Source organism: Scyliorhinus torazame, chromosome 12 (assembly GCF_047496885.1).
Source record: "Scyliorhinus torazame isolate Kashiwa2021f chromosome 12, sScyTor2.1, whole genome shotgun sequence".
Taxonomy (NCBI): Eukaryota; Metazoa; Chordata; class Chondrichthyes; order Carcharhiniformes; family Scyliorhinidae; genus Scyliorhinus; species Scyliorhinus torazame.
Window position 1 is genome coordinate 19,458,503 of NC_092718.1, and position 21,984 is coordinate 19,480,486.

The 21,984-nt window shown below is 44.4% G+C and overlaps 1 long non-coding RNA gene across 1 annotated transcript in view; it reads right to left on the reverse strand.

Moving 5' to 3' along the window:
• Window positions 1–15,271, reverse strand: part of LOC140387416 (uncharacterized) — a 37,627-nt gene extending 22,356 nt beyond the window's left edge. The window contains exon 1 of the long non-coding RNA XR_011933858.1: window positions 14,957–15,271. This is a non-coding gene — a long non-coding RNA (uncharacterized lncRNA). The remainder of the gene's footprint in view (window positions 1–14,956) is intronic.
• Between the last annotated feature and the right edge of the window lie 6,713 nt (window positions 15,272–21,984).

Genomic DNA, 21,984 nt, shown 5'->3' on the forward strand with positions numbered 1-21,984 from the left:
CTGAGACCTTCCGTCTCCCCGTTTATTGTGTGAAAAAGCGAACAAACAAATATACATCTCCAAAACGTTCCAACTATCTCTTCCCCCCCCCCCCAGCGAGTCATGATAGAAACAGCAAAAAAAAAAAGGCACAAACGTTTGGTAAAATTTAAAGAATTTCTAAGGCCTGGAGAATCCTACCTTCCACTAAAACACCTCTGCCCTTACTAGATTACAAGTGACTGTACTTTTAATACATCCTGAGAAATTGTGAAATGCACTCTGTAAATGTCTCGTGGAAGTAGAAACACTTCCACATCAAACACTGCGAAAGTCACTGTATGAACAACAAATTATTTCCAGTTTTGGATGTCAAAAGCCAACTCAAAACATGGTATTAATGTCGCAATCTATCCTCCGTTCCAAACATATACGGTACAGTATGAAGAAATTAATTGCAGGACTGCTACTGGAAACAGCGTATCAAGCTTCAATGCAAAAGGCCTTGAAACGGGAGGAAGCAGCTCTCTCTCAACCCAAGACTTCACATCATAAACTGGCAACCTCACATCACACACACCAGTGCTGGAGAGACAGCTGCCTCTCCATGGGGGCAGGAGAGAAAAAAAAACACACACACAGCAAGCACTCAGGCAGTCACTGAGCAGATATGGTCTCCCATTACTGACATACTATTAGAAAAGTGCCACATATCGTACAGCAGAGTCCCCCCAAAAAAGCAGCAGTTGACATATGAAGCAAAAGGGCCTCAGCGTGAATGAAGGTTCAAATTCGGAACATGGTCAAAAGCTGGGTATTTTTCATCGTTCAAATAAACATGCACAGTATGATAAAGTCGCATACCTCCCGTTTCAACAGCCTGCATTTATACAGGTTAACACAGACTGGGAGGAAACTTCACAGGAGCATAAATCAGACAAAATCAACTCTGCACCAAATATTAGGTGGGATGGCTAAAAGTTTGGTCCAAGGGGTAGATTTAAGGAGCATATTTCGAAGCAGGAGGGAAGTGAAAGGGGAAACAGGTTTAGGGAGGGATTACACACTTTAGGACATTGGCGGTAAAAAAGTTTTGGTTTTCCTCGATGTTTAACGAGGGGGATATTTGTCTCATCCAGGTATTGATATCAGGCAAGCAGTCTGACAACAAAGGCAGTGTAAGGGTCGAGAGAAGCGGTGATGAAGTAGAGCTGGGTATTGTCAGTGTTGGGCGGCACAGTAGCACAGTGTTTAGCACTGTTGCTTCACAGCACCAGGGTCCCAGGTTCGATACCCGGCTTGGGTCACTTGTCTGTGTGGAGTCTGCACGTTCTCCCCGTGTCCGCGTGGATTTCCTCCGGTTTCCCAAAAGAAGTGCTGTTAGGTAACTTGGACGTTCTGAATTATTCTCCCTCAGTGTACCCGAACAGGCGCCGGAGTGTGGCGACTTGGGGCTTTTCACAGTAACTTCATTGCAGTGTTAATGTAAGCCTACGTGTGTCAATAATAAAGATTATTAGATGCAGAAAGTCTTTGGATGATGTTGCCAAGGGATAGTTTGCATATGTACAATAGGAGGAGGCCAATGGTGGGTCCTTGGGTAGGTTCAGAGGTAGGGATATGGGAACAGGAAAAGGAGTCACCCTACTGCAGTGATTCTGAAGGTACTAGTTACACACCAGAAGCCATTCACCTGACAACTACCCAAGGGTCTATTCAGCATGGAAAAGGCTAGCACGAGTTACAAACATGCACAAGTGTGGAAAAGGATAGGAAAAGACCCAAAATTTTCATTAAAATGGGTACAACACACATGCAACAACCACACAACCCACCCCACATCCACTTTGGGGAAAACAAAACTCTGGAAAAATCTTCTCTGACCCCCAAAGGCAAGCAAACAAGCCTTAGAAGCACACAGTATCATCATTAGAGCCATCAACTGCCTTCTCCTGCCTAACACGCAGGTACAGCAAGCAATATAGAAGGCAAATGGTATGTTGCAAAGGGATTCGAGTATTAGAGCAAAGATGGTCTTATTTCAATTATATAGAGCCTTCAATCAGTTCATGGCTGATCTCTTCCTGGTCTCAATACACCTCGCCCCCTGTTGCCCATATCCCTTTTTTAAAAAAAAAATTTAGAGTACCCAATTCAATTAAGGGGCAATTTAGCGTGGCTAATCCACCTACTCTGCACATCTTTGGGTTGTGGGGGCGAAACCCACACAAACACGGGGAGTATGTGTAAACTCCACACGGACAGTGACCCAGAGCTGGGATTCGAACCCAGGTCCTCGGCGCCATGAGGCAGCAATGGTAACCACTGCGCCACCATGCTGCCCACATATCCCTTTTAACCCACTGTTCTTTTAAATCAGAAATATATTTAATCTCCTTCTTGGAACCATTTACTGACTCTATTCCACCTCACTATGGGGCAGCGAGTTCCACAAATTCACCACCAGAAGTCGCTCCTCCTCATCTCAGTTCTAAATCTACCGCCTCTCAACTATACAGATTCAAGCAACTTTTTGTTTTAAGATACAAAAAGCCCTGGCATTAAGAACATGGTCAATATCATCAAATAACATCCAAGAGTAAATTGAGAAACACTCTGACCTCACCATAGGTAACAGATTTTCCGGGGGGGGGGGGGGGGGGGGGGGGGCAATCTGTTACCTGATCAAAACCTTCCTTTGGTGATCTTCATATCCAAGAATGCTCAGTACACCATGGCACTTGTATCTGGTGTTATGTTGTGTCCTACAAGTATGTAAATATACAGGAGGTTCCAACTCCACACCAACGTGGTAGCATTGTGGATAGCACAATTGCTTCACAGCTCCAGGGCCCCAGGTTCGATTCCGGCTTGGGTCACTGTCTGTGCAGAGTCTGCACATCCTCCCAGTGTCTGCGTGGGTTTCCTCCGGGTGCTCTGGTTTCCTCCCACAGTCCAAAGATGTGCAGGTTAGGTGGATTGGCCATGCAAAATTGCCCTTAGTGTTGGTGGGGTTACTGGGTTATGGGGATAGGGTGGAAGTGTGGGGAGGTGTTGACCTTGGGTAGGGTGCTCTTTCCAAGAGCCGGTGCAGACTCGATGGGCCGAATGGCCTCCTTCTGCACTGTAAATTCTATGATAATCTATGAATCAGGAATCTCTAATTATAGCCTTTTAAAAAGTTAAATATTTGCGATGTTTAGCCAAACTTTTGGGATGTATCATTGTCAAGGCACTCCACAGATACATGAACACTTTACATGCATCGATACATCCAATAGCATCCACTGGGCCGAAAGCCTTGATCTACTAAACATTGGCTAAGGCGGTCATCTTGGCTTCGTATCCAGAATATAGAACATAGAAAAATACAGCACAGAACAGGCCCTTCGGCCCACGATGTTGTGCCGAACCTTTGTCCTAGATTAATCATAGATTATCATAGAACTTACAGTATGGATCATACCAGCCTGAGCCATGATATTAAATGGTCTTACCATCTTTTAATTAAATCTGACACTCCCCAGCTCTATACTTCAGGTATTTATGCAAACAAATAGGGCAAATTCTGTAAAACTGAAATCCTTTTTGTCAATCGGCAGCACAACACACAAGTCCAGTCAATATCTCCCTGCTGCTCCAGGAAGTGGGTGTTCCAATCAGGATGGGCAGTCAACTGATACATCATGGAAAACAGGGGTGGGGGGGGTATTCCCCAGATCCACAGCAGGTATATAATGTAGTTAATAAAGATTCACATTTATATATCACCCGACACGAACACAGGTCTTTCCAAAATGCTTTACAGTCGGTTAACACTTTTTGACAGGTTTGACTGATGTATGAAATGAACAACTAATTGCACACAACAATTTCACACAAACGGCAACACTGGAAATAGCCAGATAATTTGTTTCTGTGATGCAGATCGAGGGATAACGATTGACCAGCGTAGCGGGGAGAACTCCCCTGCTCTTGAGCCAGGGGTGGCCCGATGGCACAGGGCCAGCACCGCTGCCTCACAGCGCCAGGGACCAAGGTTTGATTCCAACCTTGGGTGTCTGTGTGGCGTCTGCACTTTGCATGGGTTTCTTCTGGGTGCTCCGAATACCTCCCACAGTCCAAAGATGTGCAAGTGAGGTGGACTGGCTATGCTAAAATTGCCCCTCAAGAGTCCAAAGATGTGCGGGTTAGGTGGTGTTAAGGGAATAGGGTGCTCTTTCAGAGGGTTGGTGCAGACTCTATGGGCCAAATGGCCTCCTTCTACACTTTAGGGATTGGATGGTTCTTCAAAATAAGGGGCTGGTTCAGCCCAGTGGGCTAAACAGCTGGCTTGTAATCAGTACAATGCCGGCAGCACAGGTTCAATTCCCGTACCGGCCTCCCCGAACAGGTGGCGGAATGTGGCGACTAGGGGCTTTCCACAGTAAATTCATTGAAGCCTACTTGTGACAATAAGCAATTATTATTATTATATTTTTAATGCCATGGGAACTTTCCCTCCAACTGAAGGAGGAAGAAGGGGCCCTGGTTTCAAAAGATGGCATTTCTGACAGTGCAGCACCTTCTCAGTACTGCATTGGTGTGGTAGCCTAGATTTTTATACTCAAGTTCTGGAACGGGTCTTGAACCAACAACCTTCCAACGTACGAGGCAAGAGTGCTCCCAACTGAGCCATGGCCGACATGGGCTGAGTGCCCAGCACAGGGCTGATTTAAGTGCAACCAGAGGAACACATCTCTCATTGCCGACATTCCTCGAATGTGAAAACACCCTTGTTGTCATGCTCCGGTGCGAAAGAATCAGGCTTCTCGTACCTGCGGAGAGACCAGATTTTATTTTACGCTACACTTTCAGTCCCAGTCTTCTTTATATGATAAACCTCCAAGGCTGTCATGATGTGAATACGGAGCTTTTCAATACTGATGTGAAAACTGGAGATAGTTTCAAAAGTTAACTCAATGCACTCCAAAACGAAGAGGTAATAATAACTCTACTCCTACATCACATCTGAAATATTGTGGTCAGCAGACACACCCGAAAATATTGTGGTCAGCAGACACACCCGAAAATATTGTGGTCAGCAGACACACCCTCCTGAGCCAGCCTCCCTACCTGAACCGAAATATACCCAAGATATTTTAAACCCCATTCATGATAACCTTGGAGAACAGGAGTTAAGATGCAGGGGAAACACAAGCTGTGTGTTCAAAGAGCTGAACATAAAAAGATCAAGGCCAACACCTGTCACTTGAAGAGAAGGGAGAATTCCTTTCATTTAATGCACTTGAACTCGACCACACCTTTAAAGCTCTTCATGAATTAGTCAGCATTTGTTTGCTCACCACAACAGTGTTTCCAGTCTGTGCAGTATCAAGCAACTGGCTGGGTGACTAAGATTGGCAACCTGGATCGAGCTAAGATTGCCAGCCCTATAGGATCACACATGGGGTACCTCAATATGCCCTCACGTTGATTAAATCACCAGCTCCCCTTCTTTTGTACACTATAAATTACAAGCGTAACAGTGTTCCCTCCAACACTTCCTCAATCAGAATTGTCAGATGGAAATGTAATCACCTGAAAAAGATTTGACCAAAAGGACCTTGCACTCATTTATCACATCTGTGAAGGATCCCAAAGTGCCTCACGTACAATAAATTACCTTTGAAGTGCAAGATCCCAGAAGCAGAAAATCGATTTCTGGTGTTGCTGTTGGAGGGGGAACGCAGGCCAGGAGCTGTTCTTTAAGGAAGGCAGTGGAATTTTAAACTATCATGTGAGAGTACCTTTAAGAAATGGGTGTCTAAGAAATGGGTGTTTATTATTGCAGTGGTGTCAGAGAGTGGGTGGAGCTGGACCGTGTCAGCTTCTTGCTTTCGTTTTAGGCTGTTTGCTGCAGGGTGTGTTTTAGTTTTGTTTTCAGTGTTGGAGCTGAAGCCAGGCAGAGCAGGTATACTGTTGTTCCCTCTGCCATCCAAAGACTATCTCTTGATCATTTGGTGAATTCAGAATTATAAATGTTCTCAGTAGTGAATGTAAACCTAATGTGCTTCTAGTAAAAGGTGTTTCTTCTGTCTTCTGGATGTTGTTTGGGAAGTTATCAAGGATTACTGAGTGTTGTATTCTTTGGGGGCTGTATCTGAATTGATGGTTGCTAAGATGTTCACTGTATGTTTTGAAAAGGTTAACTTGAGTCCATAGAATAAACATTGTTTTGCTTTAAAAAATACTTTTCCATTTCTGCTGTACCACACCTGTAGAGTGGGCCGTTTGCTTCCCATACCACAATCTATTAAAAGTTGTGGGTCAGGTGAACTCCCATGATACACTTTGGGGTTCTCTAAACCCTGGCCCATAACAAAACCTCCACCTCAACCACCAGGACAGACAAACAGAGCCTGAAAAATGACATCCGGAGGACAACACGGCTGATAACGCAGTCAGTCTTTGTTTAGTATTGCATTGGAAGGTCAGCCTAAATGTCCAGCTCGTAATCCGGAAGTGGTTTGAATCCATAATCCTCTGACTGAGTGCAACTAACAGACCTAAATTCCGTCAAGCTTTGCCACCAGCCTGGTTGGCTTGTGATCTTGGGTGTCATACAAAACAGCAAAAGTATCAGCTTGGCTCAAACGACAGGACTCTGTCCTTGGGGGTCTAAAGACTGAGAATTGAAGATCTATTGTTGGTCTTCAGAACATCGGGGCTAACACCCAATTTAGAACAGTAAGAAGTCTTCCAACACCAGGTTAAAGTCCAACAGGTTTGTTCCGATGTCACTAGCTTTCGGAGCGCTGCTCCTTCCTCAGGTGAATGAAGAGGTATGTTCAGGAAACATATATAGAGACAAATTCAAAGATGCCAGACAATGCTTAGAATACGAGCATTAGCAGGTGATTAAATCTTTACAGATTCAGAGATGGGGTAACCCCAGGTTAAAGAGGTGTGAATTGTGTCAAGCCAGGACAGTTGGTAGGATTTCATAGGCCAGATGGTGGGGGATGAATGTAATGCGACATGAATCCCAGGTCCCGGTTGATTTAGAACACACAGAGAATGGAGAAATCCAGGAATATGGAACGGAATATGGTCCAGAAGAGGTTCAGCACACCTCTTTCCACAGTGTCTACTCATCTGTGCTATCAGAAGGAGGCAGGATTGGCACAATAATGTTACCCACCAGTTTCATTTTCAGAGCCTCCAATGTACACCATTGTGCTCACGCATTTGCATCTCAGGTTCCGATGCTGATGGAAGTGGGATCAAAGTTTCCGAGCACCAATGACAATTGATTGATTTAATGCTTGCTAATAAGGCAAGTGTCAACTTCATAAATCAGTTTACAATGCTAAATGTTGACACAAAGATTTGGCCAATTCTGAACGGTTTTGCTCCAACCCGCCTCCAACAAAAGTGGCAAGTAGCCAATTTAGAATTTCATCGCCCCGCCCCCGCCACGATTTGGACGACAGTCAGCTCCAAGGGTGGCTGGTACCTTTCTGCACATCCACTCAGTTGCTACATGCCAGACGGTGGAGCAGAGAGCGGGTAATTTTAGGATCCCATGGTCTTTTCCATTTTACACATCATTGTCTCAGAGTCTCTGGATCAACAAAAGAAGGTGTTGTCTGCATGGCTCGAGTATAAAGTGAACTGCGTTGGGAAGATAAGGGGACAGAAAATCACAAAGGCTCAATTCAAATCAGGAGATTTGAAACTTTACAGGAGAGAATGAGAGAGTGCCAAATACTGGCAGTGCACACGTCAAAAAGGAGGAAGGTACACTAATATTTTGGGTGTAACCTTATATTAGAACAATGAACTGCTGTGTCCTGCCAGCATTCTCTCTATCTTTTAGATCCTACAACGTACAACCAACAGTTAATTCTGATTCCGTCAGAGATGTGATAGATCGCACAAAGTAACTGCAATTGATTTTTGGCCAAACCAATGCGTTAACATTTACCATTGTAAACTGATATGTCAACATCTCCCCTTCAATTTTGCTGCATCATCTGTCACAATGTATTTGCAGGTTCCGCCCAGTAGGAGGCGCCGTAGAGAAATTTCCAAAGCATCACCAGCTCCGCTGCGATCTGACACGTGCATGCACTACACAAAACCTTTCCACCAGCTATGGCAATATAAACACCGACACTAAAAGTGCAGGAAAACTGCACTCAAAACCAATACATGTGTTATGTGACACTCCGTATCAATCATGTCAAATTGCTCCATTTGCACCACACGTGACCGACCTATAAGTAAGCAGGCGGTTATACTTTTAAACATTCTGAAATGCTCCCAGCAGATACGGCCCAAATTTATCTGTTGGTGTTTTCCATGATTCAAATGGAAATGGTGAAATACTAGCAGACGTGAGAAAAATGACAGCCTCCATTGTGCTTTACTGTAATGTTAGTGATAACACTGGACCCTTGTGTACAGAAATATTAAGAGTCAAATAGTTCAGGAGGAGATATATATAATATTATGACGAGAGGTTGAGTAGACTGGGACTGTACTCATTGGAGTTTAGAAGGATGCGGGGGGATCTTATTGAGACGTATAAAATTATGAAGGGAATAGATAGGATAGATGCAGGCAGGTTGTTTTCACTGGTCGGGGAAAGCAGAACTAGGGGGCATAGCCTCAAAATAAGGGGAGGTAGATTTAGGACGGAGTGTAGGAGGAACTTCTTCACCCAAAGGGTTGTGAATCTCTGGAATTCCTTGCCCAGTGAAGCAGTTGAGGCTCCTTCTTTAAAAGTTTTAAAGAAAAAGATAGATGCCTTTCTAAAGAATAAAGGGATTCGGGGATATGGTGTACGGGCCGGAGAGTGGAGCTGAGTCCACAAAGATCAGCCATGATCTCATTAAATGGCGGAACAGGTTCGAGGGGCCAGATGGCCTACTCCTGTTCCTAGTTCTTATGTTCTTATAATTATTTTTCCACAATTTCATGTTTTTTCATTTATCTGCCTCTATTACAAATTTGTTATTATTACAAGTGTATTTCCTCTGACTTTATGCCATGACAGGTAACTTTTCAAAATAAATTAAAACAGGGTGTAAGTAGTATAATTTAAGAGTATTGCATGAACAATGGATTGTCAACATCTGCATCTATAATAGCATCCTATCATTATACAGATACACAAATAAGGACACAGACCTCTCAGTAATGAGCAGTTATTATGCAGTCATGGATGTCACCACCATGGCCACCTGTCAACAACGCTGCCTAACTTTGTGGAGGACACCATCTGCATTGTGCAATTAGCTTCCCAACATATGAATCATGCTCAAGCTTCATAATTTAAAGTATAAATAGATCGTGCCAAGGTCTCACTTTGCAATCATTAACTTACCTCCCAAAAATCCACTACCGGCAGATTTTGCAGAGACACTTGGGGGAGTGAATTATTTGAGAGGTTTTCATTGTTGGTTGCAGCTGGATGAAATACTTTTTTTTTTGTGTGGAATGTTAGCGTTGGGAATCTCAGTCAGGCTCTCAGCATCAGTATAAAAGCACCCCAAGTCAGGTGTTACACAACTCGGATGGAGATTAAAGGTCATTCTGCCCTGTTCCGTCAATGCAGGGCAGCACCCATTATTGCACCACTGTGACACTTCCCCAAAACAAAGACAATGGTGCCTCTCAGAATAATTTTCACATTAAATGCCGAATTAGGCACAGTTTTCTATTATCGGCATATGCTGAAGGAGCCAAGCCTATTTCACAAACCATTCTTCACAAGATGTAATTAACTTCAAGACTTTATTTTGAATATTATGCTTTGAAGTGTGTAGATCAAACAACATGGATATGCACATTAACTACATTATCACATTGCACCCAGGAACAAACGCAGCCTCCAGGAAAGAGAGTTACATTATGATTGCAGATACCTTTAAAAGGGCATGTTACACCAAAACAATGCGTGTGAAAAACAAAGAACAGTACGGAAGTTATAGAACAATGCATAATTTTGCAGAAACATTGGCGTGAAGCCTCAAATTTAAGGTTCTCAACCTCTTGCTCGAATCCTTCTTTGACCCAATCCACTTTATCTCTAACTTTCTCAAGCCCCGTGTTCACCTCTCCACCCCCTGGGACGTTCTTCCCCGTGTCTGCGTTCGTCTGGCTCTAGACTCTTATGCATCCAGATCCTCTCTTCAACCCAACATTGTGGGCAATACAGTCAGTAGTCTTGATCCTAGGTCCTCTTCCTCGCCATCCCCTTTTATGAAAAAAATGTTTTTAGCCAAATATTTGGTCACCCTGCCTAACCTCCCCATCTTTGGCCTGTTTCGCTTCTGCCACTGCAAAGCACCATGAGATAGTTATGGTTCCATGTTTTGCACAATGAAATCAGAATAAAATGCTTCACATACTAACAAAGAGAATGAGCAGGCCATTCAGCAACATCCCCCCCCCCCCCCCCCCCCCCCCCATGAGCCTGCTCCACCATTAATTATCCTTGCTTATCAGTTGTAACCTGAACGACACCCAACAACATATCACCTCCTTTCTTACCAAGGATCTGTCCACCTCGGCCTCGAAAATATTCAACGGCTCTCTTCCATCGAGTCTGTATCGACCCTCCGAAAGGACACTACCTAAGCCCACTCCCCCGCACTATCCGTAACCCCGTGCATTGATCGTGGCTAATTCACCTAACCTGCACAGCTTTGGACTGTGGGTGGAAACTGGAGCACCCGGAGGAAACCCATGCAGACACGGGGAGAACGTGCAAACTCCACACTGGCAGTCACCCATGGCCGGAATCGAACCCAGGTTCCTGGCGCTGTGGGGCAGCAGTGCTAACCACTGTGCCACCATGTCGCCCCTCAGAGTCTCCTTCAAACTCTTCGTTCCCCAAGAAACAAGCCCATTGAGCTTACTTAAACCAATTATTTCAAAATTTCTAAACTTGATATTTTAGTGCAGAAATTAGATCAGAACTTTGATTTAAACTGAAAACTGTTCACTGCAGTCAGTATCCAAGCTGTTAGGGGCAATTTATCAGGAGAGCTGTGGTGCACATTCTTCCAAACACCAGGCCCTTCTACTCAGAGGACCCAGGTTTAACACAGCTTTTGCCTGCACCTTTACCAGTAGCAGTGCCTCTGGCAACTGGCTGCCTCACACAAGCACATGGTTACAAAGCCACCAAGAGGTTTTGCCTCCTGCACCCTCTGATGCTACTCAACCACTAAAATAGTCCTTCTCTTTCACACTAAAGCAGCCTGTTCACACTATTAGAACCATAGAATTCTTACAGTGCTGAAGGAGGCCATTTGGACCAACGAGTCTACACCAATCCTCAAAGAGCACCCTACCTATGCCCACTCCCCCAACCCTATCCTTGTAACCCCACCTAACCTGCACATCTTTGCACTGTGGGAGGAAACCGGTGCCCCCTGGAGAAAATCCAGGTACTCAAGGAGAGAATGTGGAAACTCCACACAGAGCCACCCCAGGATGGAATTGAACCCCAGTCCCTGCCGCTGTCAGGCAGGAGTGCTACCCCTATTAATTAGAAAGCCCTTTCAAAGGGCCAGCACGGGCATGATGGACCAAAGGGCCTCCTTCTGTGCTCATCATTTTATTATCTATGACTCTTTCAAATCTGGAATGACCACCATGGGCTCCTCACCAGGTCGAAGTTCCAATGCTCAAGACCCAATTCTCCTGTAGCGAGAGCTCGAGTCTGCGCAGTCATTTGTTTTGACAAGGTGCATCCTGGATGACATAGGTGACCCTTGGCCCTGCGCTCACCAACCCATTGAAGGACTACAGGACACAAAGTGCATTGCGAAGATGCTCGATGGAAGCCAACATTGGAGGAATGTAGCAAATTGTAAAAAACGTGACCATTCCATGATCATGATCTATGATTCATGGGCACACGGTGAAACCAGTTCTTAGCAATGATGCTACACACCTCCGATCGTAAGTAAGTGGCATAGATAATCCAAATAACGAGAGTTTTTAAAATTCATTTACGGGATGTGGACGTCGCAGGTTAGGCCAGCATTTTATTGCCCAGCCCTATTTGCCCTTCAGAAAGTGGTGGTGATTTGTCTTCTTGAACCACTGCTGTCATTGAGGTGCAGATACACCCACTGTGCTGTTAGGGAGGGGGTTCCAGGATGTTGCCCCAATGACAGTGAAGGAGCGGCGATATATTATCCAAGTCAGGGTGGTGAGTGACTTGGAGGGGAGCCTCAGGTGGTGGGGCTCCCAGGTATCTGTTGCTCTTTTCCTTCCAGATGGTAGCGGTGTTGGGTTTGGAAGGTGTTGTCAAAGGAACCTCGGTGAGTAACTGCAGTCCATCTTGTAGATGGTGCACACGGTTGTCACTGACGGTTAGTGAAGGAGGGTTTGAATGTTTGTGGAAGGGGGAGCAATCAAGCGTAAAGGTTCAGAGTTATGGAGACATATGGGGAATAGGATATTTGGGTGCTTCAAGGCCCCTTAAAATTCCAAAACGCAGTTCACAGCACATGCACATAGTTTGAATCAAAGTGTGCCGGATGAAATATTGCTAAAGGGGTTAGTGACACACACGTAACATTCCCCAGAAATATTCAGAGTAAACAGATCCTAACTTCAATTAGTGAATAACACTGATCTGAAGTTAAAATCTAAATATTTTTCAAAGAGGTTTTTCCGATTTCAATATGTCATTTCATGTTCTACATGAACTTTCAGTTCCTTAGATACACTAGTTGGAAAAGACTCTTACACATCACATTTACTTTGTGTCATAAAAACTGGATTTGGATTTGTTTTATTGGCATGTGTACCGAGGCACAGTAAAAAGTATTATTCGGCGTACAGTCCAGGCACATCATTCCATACATGAAAAAATACACAGGGCAAACATAGATAGATAACGTAAATACATTGTAAAACTGAGCCACAAAACAGATTTAAAGAAGATTGGTAGAAGGATTAAAGGGGACATGAGGAAAAGTATTTTCACCCAGAAAGTGGAGGGCATTTGAAATTCACTGCCTGAATTGGTAGTTGAGGCAGAAATGCTCAACTTATTTAAAAGGATTTTCCCCTGAAGTGTTGCAACCTGACAGAGCAAGTGCTGGAAAGTAGGATTTAAATGAGGAATTTGTTTCTTTTTATTGACCGGCGCAGACACGATGGGCCGAATGGTCTCTTATTGTGCTGTGACATTTCTATGCACCAACAGTAATAGATGAATATAAATTGCAAACATTTGAAATACATGGAGGTTATGACGGAGCATAAATCAAAGCAAATTGATTGCGGAATCTTGAAGGGGCGAGGGGGGGGAAGAGAACTAACATGAATAAGTGAGAAGTGTTAAAGGGGGGTGGGAGAAGGGGCATGGAAACAGGAAACGCACCAGGGCCCAGGATCACTCTCCCCAGCATTGAAAAGGAGGCTGCAGTTACATTGCTGATTGCATCGCACTGTAGGTCACACCAATGTCAGTCTGTGTACTAGGATGGATATGGATGGATGGGCAGAGCTCTGCCACATCTCTCCCCCCGCCCCCCCTGCCCCCCAGAAGGGAAGTGGGGCTCACAATATATGCTGCTTTGGAGCCAACTCCAGAGTAAAACTGTCATTTTCACATTGATGCATCACCAAGACCCAGCAGAACCCTCCCAGCTTCACTAAACGTGGATACAACAACGCAGCTTTTCTTTGCTAACATAGCACTGCTTATGACACGACAGAAATTGCTCAGGGGAGGATCCCGTAACAATCAGGACCACATGTTTACAAATTCTGTTTTTTTATTGCATGGGGATTGCAGGATTTTGGCCATTTGGAATTTTTTTTTTTTTTAAATCGCTCCAAATCGTTAATGCAAAAGATCTGCACACAAAGGAGTTGCTACACCCTCTATTCAATTATGGCGACTAAACAGGCCAAGTTGTTATTACACAGGATTGCAATATTTTGAAACCAGACGAGCAAGTGTGGCTTTAGTCACTGTTCACGGGTGATTGAAAACAAAAGTCAAGTTTGTAAACCTGTTTATTTTTGTTTTTAATTTTTAAAAAAGCATCCGCAGTTCTGTAAGCAGGAGGGTCTTTCAGCTAACTTTAAAAAAAGGGGGGGGGGGGTTAATGAATTCAGCGTTCTGGAGTGATACCGACAGCAAGTCGGAACATCAAAGTAACAGTATAACCCCCTTAAATCCAATTTAGCAAATGTGTCCAAATTAAATGGGGAGGAGATACATTGAATGAAAAGTACACCTGATGTTAATGCAACCCATCCACAACACAGCAAAAGATCACAAAAGTATCATTTAATAACAAATACAATTGCCACAGCACTCGCTGATAATAAATGCTTTTTGAAACCTACTTTCGGGAGAAAAAGTTACATTTTAAAGGTCCACGTTGGTTGGAAACACACAGAATTTCCCGTACAGAATTAAAACAACGTTTTCTTTTTCCTTTCCAAAAGAAAACAAACATCGTGATGAAACACTCTTCGGAAAAAATAATAATAATAATGGAAAAGACTAAATGAAAATAAACTTACAATAAAAGGGAAATCCGAACAGGGGGATTTACAACTTCAGAAAGTTCAAACGAAGCTTTGAAAAGATTTTAGAGGGGGGGGGGGGGGGGGGGGAAGAGATAGAGAGAGAGAAGAGAAAACAAACCTTTAAAAAAAAAAAGCACACAGGGATCTATTTGGGGGTTTCAGAGCAGGGGGCTGAAAGTCTTGAATCCCTGTTAGTGTATCCCAACCCCCCAGCAAAATACACAAGAGACTGGGCTGCAGGTAACAATGCAAAAAAAAAAACCCAGAACAAAGCCCACAGTAACAGAAGAGGGATGTTAAATTATACGATTGCAAATATATTGGTTTCACACACATACACACACAGATATATATATATATTTATAGCCTTCTTTTATTTAAAAAAACATATTTGAAATAAAGTCATGTGAAGTCTTACCTTAACCAGGCCTCATTTAATGAGAACAGCTAGTTTTAACTGCGCTCACTTATTCCCTCCGTCCTCATTCCCTCTCAGTGCTGTTACCAACTCATTGCACTTCTTCTGTCATTTATAAAATGCCTTTTTTCTTCCTCTCCCCCCAATCCCAACGTTGATCTCTATTTTCAGCGAGTTAACCTGGGTGGCAGGCTGGGGTATGGGCTTGTTGTGGGGGTAACAGGGGTAACTGAATGGCCTGATCGAGCCCACCGTTCTGCCACCACCACCACTTGTTGCTCCGGAGATTGGACACTCTCTCCGACCCCCCACCAAAACTTGGGTGAACTCCACTGCGCATGCGCACTCAGACCCCGCCCCCTCCCTGGTTCCACTGCTCCCTCAACCCCATTGGCTGCCCCTCGCGCCAATCACAACCTATAGCTGATCTATAGGTTGAGCTGAGGACCGCCCCCTTATTAAATTGTGTGGTTCTAAGATTCTCCCAGCCAATTTTGGCCACGTGGAAGGGAGGATTTAGAAATATATACCCACAATTTGTGAATAAAAGTTTGGACATCTATATTCAGCTACAATTATGGGAATATGTTATAATAATAAGTACACCCTGGTCAATGCTATTAGATGACAAATCACAGATAGTCACTTTGAGCTAACATAATTTTGCACTAGTTTGACTTTTTTGATTGATTTGATTTGATTTATTGTCACATGTACCGAAGTACAGTGAAAAGTATTTTTCTGCGGCCAAGGGAACGTACACAGTACATACATAGTAGATAAAAGCACAATCAACAGAGGACATTGACAAAAGGTACATCAACAAATAGTGATTGGTTACAGTGCGGAACAAGGGCCAAACAAGAGCAGCATAGGGCGTGGTGAATAGTGTTCTTACAGGGGACAGATCAGTCCAAGAGAGAGTCATTGAGGAGTCTTGTAGCTGTGTGGAAGAAGCTGTTCCTTTGTCTGGATGTGCGGGTCTAGTATTTTCACAATTAGAGGAAAAAACACCCATTTTTTTTACCTCTTTCCCCAACTCTTACCTTTCCATGCTTGCCTGATCTTTTGATAAGTCAGAATGTTAATCCACTCGCCACACTAACAAAGGAAGTGGAGGCTTTGGAGGGGGTACAGAAGAGGTTTACCAGGATGTTGCCTGGTATGGAGGGTATTAGCTATGAGGAGAGGTCAGATAAACTCGGTTTGTTCTCCCTAGAATGACGGAGATTGAGGGGGTGACCTGATAGAAGTCTACAAAGTTATGAGGGACATGGACAGAGTGGATAGTCAGAAGCTTTTTACCAGGGTGGAAGAGTCAATTTCTAGGAGACATGGGTTGAAGGTGCAAGGGGCAAAGTTCAAAGGAGATGTGTAAGGGAAATGTTTTACACAAAGGGTGGTGGGTGCCTGGATCGCGCTGCTGAAGGAGGTGGTGGAAGCAGATATGATAGTGACATTTAAGAGGCATCTTGACAAATACATGAATAGGATGAGAATAAAGTGATACGGACCCCGGAAGTGTAGAAGGTATTAGGTTAGGGCAGCATAGCCGGCACAGGCTTGGAGAACCAAATGGCATGTTCCTTTGTTCTTTGTTCTAATTAAACTTTGGGAAGTCACAATCCAGGCTAAACCAAGATGTTACAACATCATTTGAGTCTTCCTGGCTCAAGTTGAGTTTCTGAACTTACTTTTTCTGTTACACAAAAACTTTACCCCTACTGTTGCCAGGATAGGCCTGTGGAGTCTTCAGGGATTGAAGATCAATCCCCAGGACATCGCTGTGTACAATCCTTTTTTTTAAATTTAGGATACCCACTTTATTTTTTCCAATTAAGTGGCAATTTAGTGTGGCCAATGCACCTACCCTGCACATCTTTGGTTTGTGGGGGTGAGACCCTTGCAGGCATGGGGAGAATGTGCACACTCCACATGGACAGTGACTCGGGACTGGGATTGACCCTGGGTCCTCGGCATCGTGAGGCAACAGAGCTAACCTCTGCACCACCATGCTGCCCTATGCTGTGCACAATTGTAAGAAAGAAACATAAAAAACATATTAAAAATATTGGGTTTAAAAAGCTTTTTTGAACATTTCTCTTTGCCAGATATAATAACATTGAAAATTGAAAAAGAAAAGGTTGTTAGGCTGTCAGTCAAGCACCATCCAATTGGGTAATGAGCCATTTTGTTTTCCAATTGGAAACAGAACATCACAAGGATCAATGTTTTGGCCGATTAATGATTGGAGCTTGTTACATTTGCATTACTTGGTGCCTCGCTCTTTCCATCTATGTACCATTTTCTATTGCTACAGCACCTCACACCCACCCCATAAAAATAAATCTCTACCCCTCCCTTTGCCTTACATCTGTTAGCCATGATTTCAGCCTAGGTCTCAGAATCTGAAGCTCTCTCACTAAGATTTCTTTTTAAAAAATATAAATTTAGAGTACCCAATTCACTTTTTTTCCAATTAAAGGGCAATTTTAGCATGGCCAATTCACCTACTCTGCACATCTTTGTGTTGTGGGGGGTGAAACCCACGCAAACACGGGGAGAATGTGCAAACTCCATGATGCGACTACCAATTCACACGAGACAGAGAGTTGAAGGGAACAGTGGCTTTAATCGATCAGAACAGTGCCTGCCTGCGACTGCTCTGCAAGTGAGAGCCGCCTACTGGGCAGCTGTTCTTTATACCTCCCCTCAAGGGGGCAGAGCCAAGGGCGGAGCCCACAAGGGCACCAACATGATACATTCCGTGTAGTACAGTACAATGGTCCATAGGTGAAGCCCACATGGGCAACAGCGTGATACAGTGTAATACAGGGTGAATGGTTAGTACAATACGTTCACCACACTCCACATAGACAGTGACCCAGATCCGGGATCAAACCTGGGACCTCGGTGCCGTGAGGCAGCAATGCTAACCACTGCACTACCATGCTGCCCGCTCACTAAGATTTCTGCCTCTCCACTATCCTCTCCTGTTTTAAGCCTTTTCTAAAACCTGCCTCCTTGACCAAGATTTTGGTTACCATTCCAAATATTTCTTTCTTTGACTCAATGTCCATTTTCTCCTTACATCTTGGGATATTTTTCTGCATTAAAGATACCATATAAATGGTTGTAATTGTTGTAAGAGTTTTAGAAGGCAACAATCAGCTTGGATCAGTTATTGATGCTCAATTTCCTGAGTCAGAAGATGCAAATCCAACTCTCAGTGCGAACTGCACATAATCTAGACAGACACCTTAAAATGAGACATTAAACCGAGGCCCATGTTGTTCTGCAGATAGATATAAAATGGTCCCATTAACAACGCAGGGGTTTCTCTTGATCTTTTGCCCCATATATTCCCTCAAAAGCCTTAGCCACGGACACCAATTCAAGGCAAATGACAAAAGAACAAAAGATAACACAAGGAAGATCTTTTTACGCAGCGAATGTTTAGGATCTGGAGTGCACTGCCTGAGAGTGTGGTACAGACAGATTCAATCGTCGCTTTCAAAAAGGAACTGCACTCTTAACAGAAGGGAATAATTTTTCAGGGCTGTGGGGAAAATAAGTGGCTGATTTGCTCATGCAGACAGATTGCACGGACTCAAAAGACCTCATCAATTCTGATCTGCGTTATTGCTGGGAACTTGCCATGCACAGAATGCATGATGCACTCTCACACCTGATAGGCCACTTCAAACCCCCCAAAATGGCCGAGTCAGCGATAAACTGCATAGATGCCACCTTTACTTGCAGAATTGTTGAATGGTATATTCATGTCTGTCCAGTCCTCCAAATCTGTTGCCTAAAATGCATTAAATTTGCTAAGCCCAGCTTGCACTCTTTAGTTGGGCATCACCAGTCTGTGACAGTGTCATGCCTACAGCTGGACGCTTCTACCAGTAAATTTTACAACCATAGAATTCCTACAGTGCAGAAGGAGGCCATTTGGCCCATCGAGTCTACACCGACCCTCCAAAAGAGCATCTCTACCTAGGTCCACTCCCCTGCCCTATCACCCTATCCTGTAACCCCATCTAACCTACACATCCTTGGACACTAAGGGGCAATTTAGCATGGCCAATCTACCTAACCTGCGCACCTTTGGGCTGATTTACCTTTGGGGCTAATTTACCCCCTTCCCGGCCCACAGTGGTAAAGGCCAAGTTCAAACACCACCCAGTCCATCACACGGAACCGCCTCCCATCCATTGACTCTATCTGCACCTCCCGCTGCCTTAGGAAAGCGGGCAGCATAATCAAAGACCCCTCCCACCCGGCTTACTCGCCCTTCCAACCTCTTCCATCGGGCAGGAGATGCAAAAGTCTGAGAACACGCATGAACAGATTCAAAAACAGCTTCTTCCCCACTGTTACCAGACTTCTAAACGACCCTTTTATGGGCTGACCTCATTAACACTACACTCCTGTATGCTTCACCTGATGCTGGTGTCTATGTATTTACATTGTGTACCTTGTGGTGCCCTATTACGTATTTTCTTTTCATGTACTAAATGATCTGTTTGAGCTGCTCGCAGAAAAATACTTTTCACTGTACCTTGGTACACATGACAATAAACAAATCCAAATCCAAACAACTGACCTAACTAAAATCAGTCACCTTAGTACAGATAGACAGAGGAATACAGCAATTTCAATCTATTTATGGACATGGTGCAGAATTAGAATATTAATGGGAGTAGTTCCTATTCGCCCTTAGCCTCAGCCTTGCCATCACAAACAAGGTGTGAAGGACAACTGTTTCCTGCAGGGTTGAAGACAAATTGGAGCAAGTCATTCTCGACTCCTCTGGTGCATCCCCTAGTGGCTGATTACATAATGGCACCTGTAGCGGTTTGAGAGCTGATCTTCATATCTGCCACAAATCATAGATTATCATAGAATTTACAGTGCAGAAGGAGGCCATTCGGCCCATCGAGTCTGCACCGGCTCTTGGAAAGAGCACCCTACCCAAGGTCAACACCTCCACCCTATCCCCATAACCCAGTAACCCCACCCAACACGAAGGGCAATTTTGGACACTAAGGGCAATTTATCATGGCCAATCCATCTAACCTGCACATCTTTGGACTGTGGGAGGAAACCGGAGCACCCGGAGGAAACCCACGCACACACGGGGAGGATGTGCAGACTCCGCACAGACAGTGACCCAAGCCGGAATCGAACCTGGGACCCTGGAGCTGTGAAGCAATTGTGCTAACCACCATGCTACCGTGCTGCCCTAAATGTTGCGGGGAAATTGGGGAAATGTTTATAAAAGGAAAAAGCCTCCAATGTCACTGATACAAACTAACACTGAGGCTAGCATTCGTTTTTTGAGAGTTTACCTTCCGAGACAGTTAAAGGATAAATTAAGATTTTAAAGCGAAGTATTTTGATTATTGAGTTACTTATCCTGATCACACAACCGCAGTGCCTTGTCTGAGCTTTTGAATATGATGGAAGCAGGAAATGTAGCCATCTGGGATGGCCACTTCCCAATTACAAAATGGACACTTTGCAAAGATTGCAGGGAAAATGGACAATACTGAGAAAGCAAGCAGGTGCAGGTCTGTTGATTGGAGCCGCAGCTCCCAGACAAGACCGAAACTGCAAAGCCATTTCCATACTAATGAGCCATCTCCGGGGACAAAAGAGTAACAATTAAGTAAACGATACCAAGGCAGACACCCCGGCGCCAGAGGAGACCAGAACAAAGCAGGCCAACGGCCACCTAGGACACGCCCAGCCATCAGGGCTCCCATCCCTTTATTGGAGGAAATCGATAGGAATGATTGAGAAATGGCCCAATTAATTGGGGCCAAGTTCAAGGCCCACCCAAAAGTGCGCAAAGTCCCTTTTAGGTATAAGAAGAAGGCCCCAAGAGAGAATCGCTCTCTTGGACTTGGCTCTTACCGAGGAGAGACCTGTCCACCAGCTGCACCAGAAGCAAGTAAATCCAAGGTCAAGGCTCGCTACCAGACAGACGACCTTTGCTGTTCCCCTTTACTAGTTCGACCCCGGCAGCCTCAGAACCAAACAACGGCCATTGTTCCTCTGACTGAGTGGGCGCCCGAAGCTAAGTATAGGCTTTAGCAGTAGTGATAATTTAGTCTGTAGAGTTTCGTGCATGAGTATATTTAACAAGTGTGTGTAAATAAATAAGCATTGACTTTGAACTAACTAACTGGTGTGTGAGTGTTTGATCAGTATTCGGTTTGAACCTTGTGGCGGTATCGAAAGATACCTGGCGACTCTAGAGCAAACATAATTGGAATTAAGGAAGGCGCCCATATTGACCGCCATCTTCAGAGCCAAATAAAGAGAACGCAAATTAGCGACAGAAAGAAAAGACTTGCATTTATATAGAGCCTGGCACCACCTCAGGATGTCCCAAAGAACAACCAAGATTCTTCTTATACCTAAAAAGGGCTTTGCGCACTTTTGGGTGGGCCTTGAACTTGGCCCCAATTAATTGGGCCATTTCTCAATCATTCCTATCGATTTCCTCCAATAAAGGGATGGGAGCCCTGATGGCTGGGCGTGTCCTAGGTGGCCGTTGCCCTGCTTTGTTCTGGTCTCCTCTGGCGCCGGGGTGTCTGCCTTGGTATCGTTTACTTAATTGTTACTCTTTTGTCCCCAGAGATGGCTCATTAGTATGGAAATGGCTTTGCAGTTTCGGTCTTGTCTGGGAGTCACTGAAGGGACGTCACTGCTGTAATATAGGAAATGCAATTGTCAATTGGTGCGTAGCTAGTTCCCACAGATAGCTATGCAACAGTGACTATACAACCTGTCCTGCACTTCGTCCAAAAGTGCACGCAAGCTTCAATTATCACATTCAGGGAAGGTTGAAAAGTGGAGACGGTGAGGGTTTAAATTGAGGTGGGGGGATGGGGGAGTGGAGTCCATAGAGATTAAATGTGTGGGGGTGGAGTGCTTGACGCTGTTGATTAAACAGGGTCTGTGACGGGACTGTGCTTGATGCCACTGATCTTTTTCTAAGTGCATGCTTTCAGTGC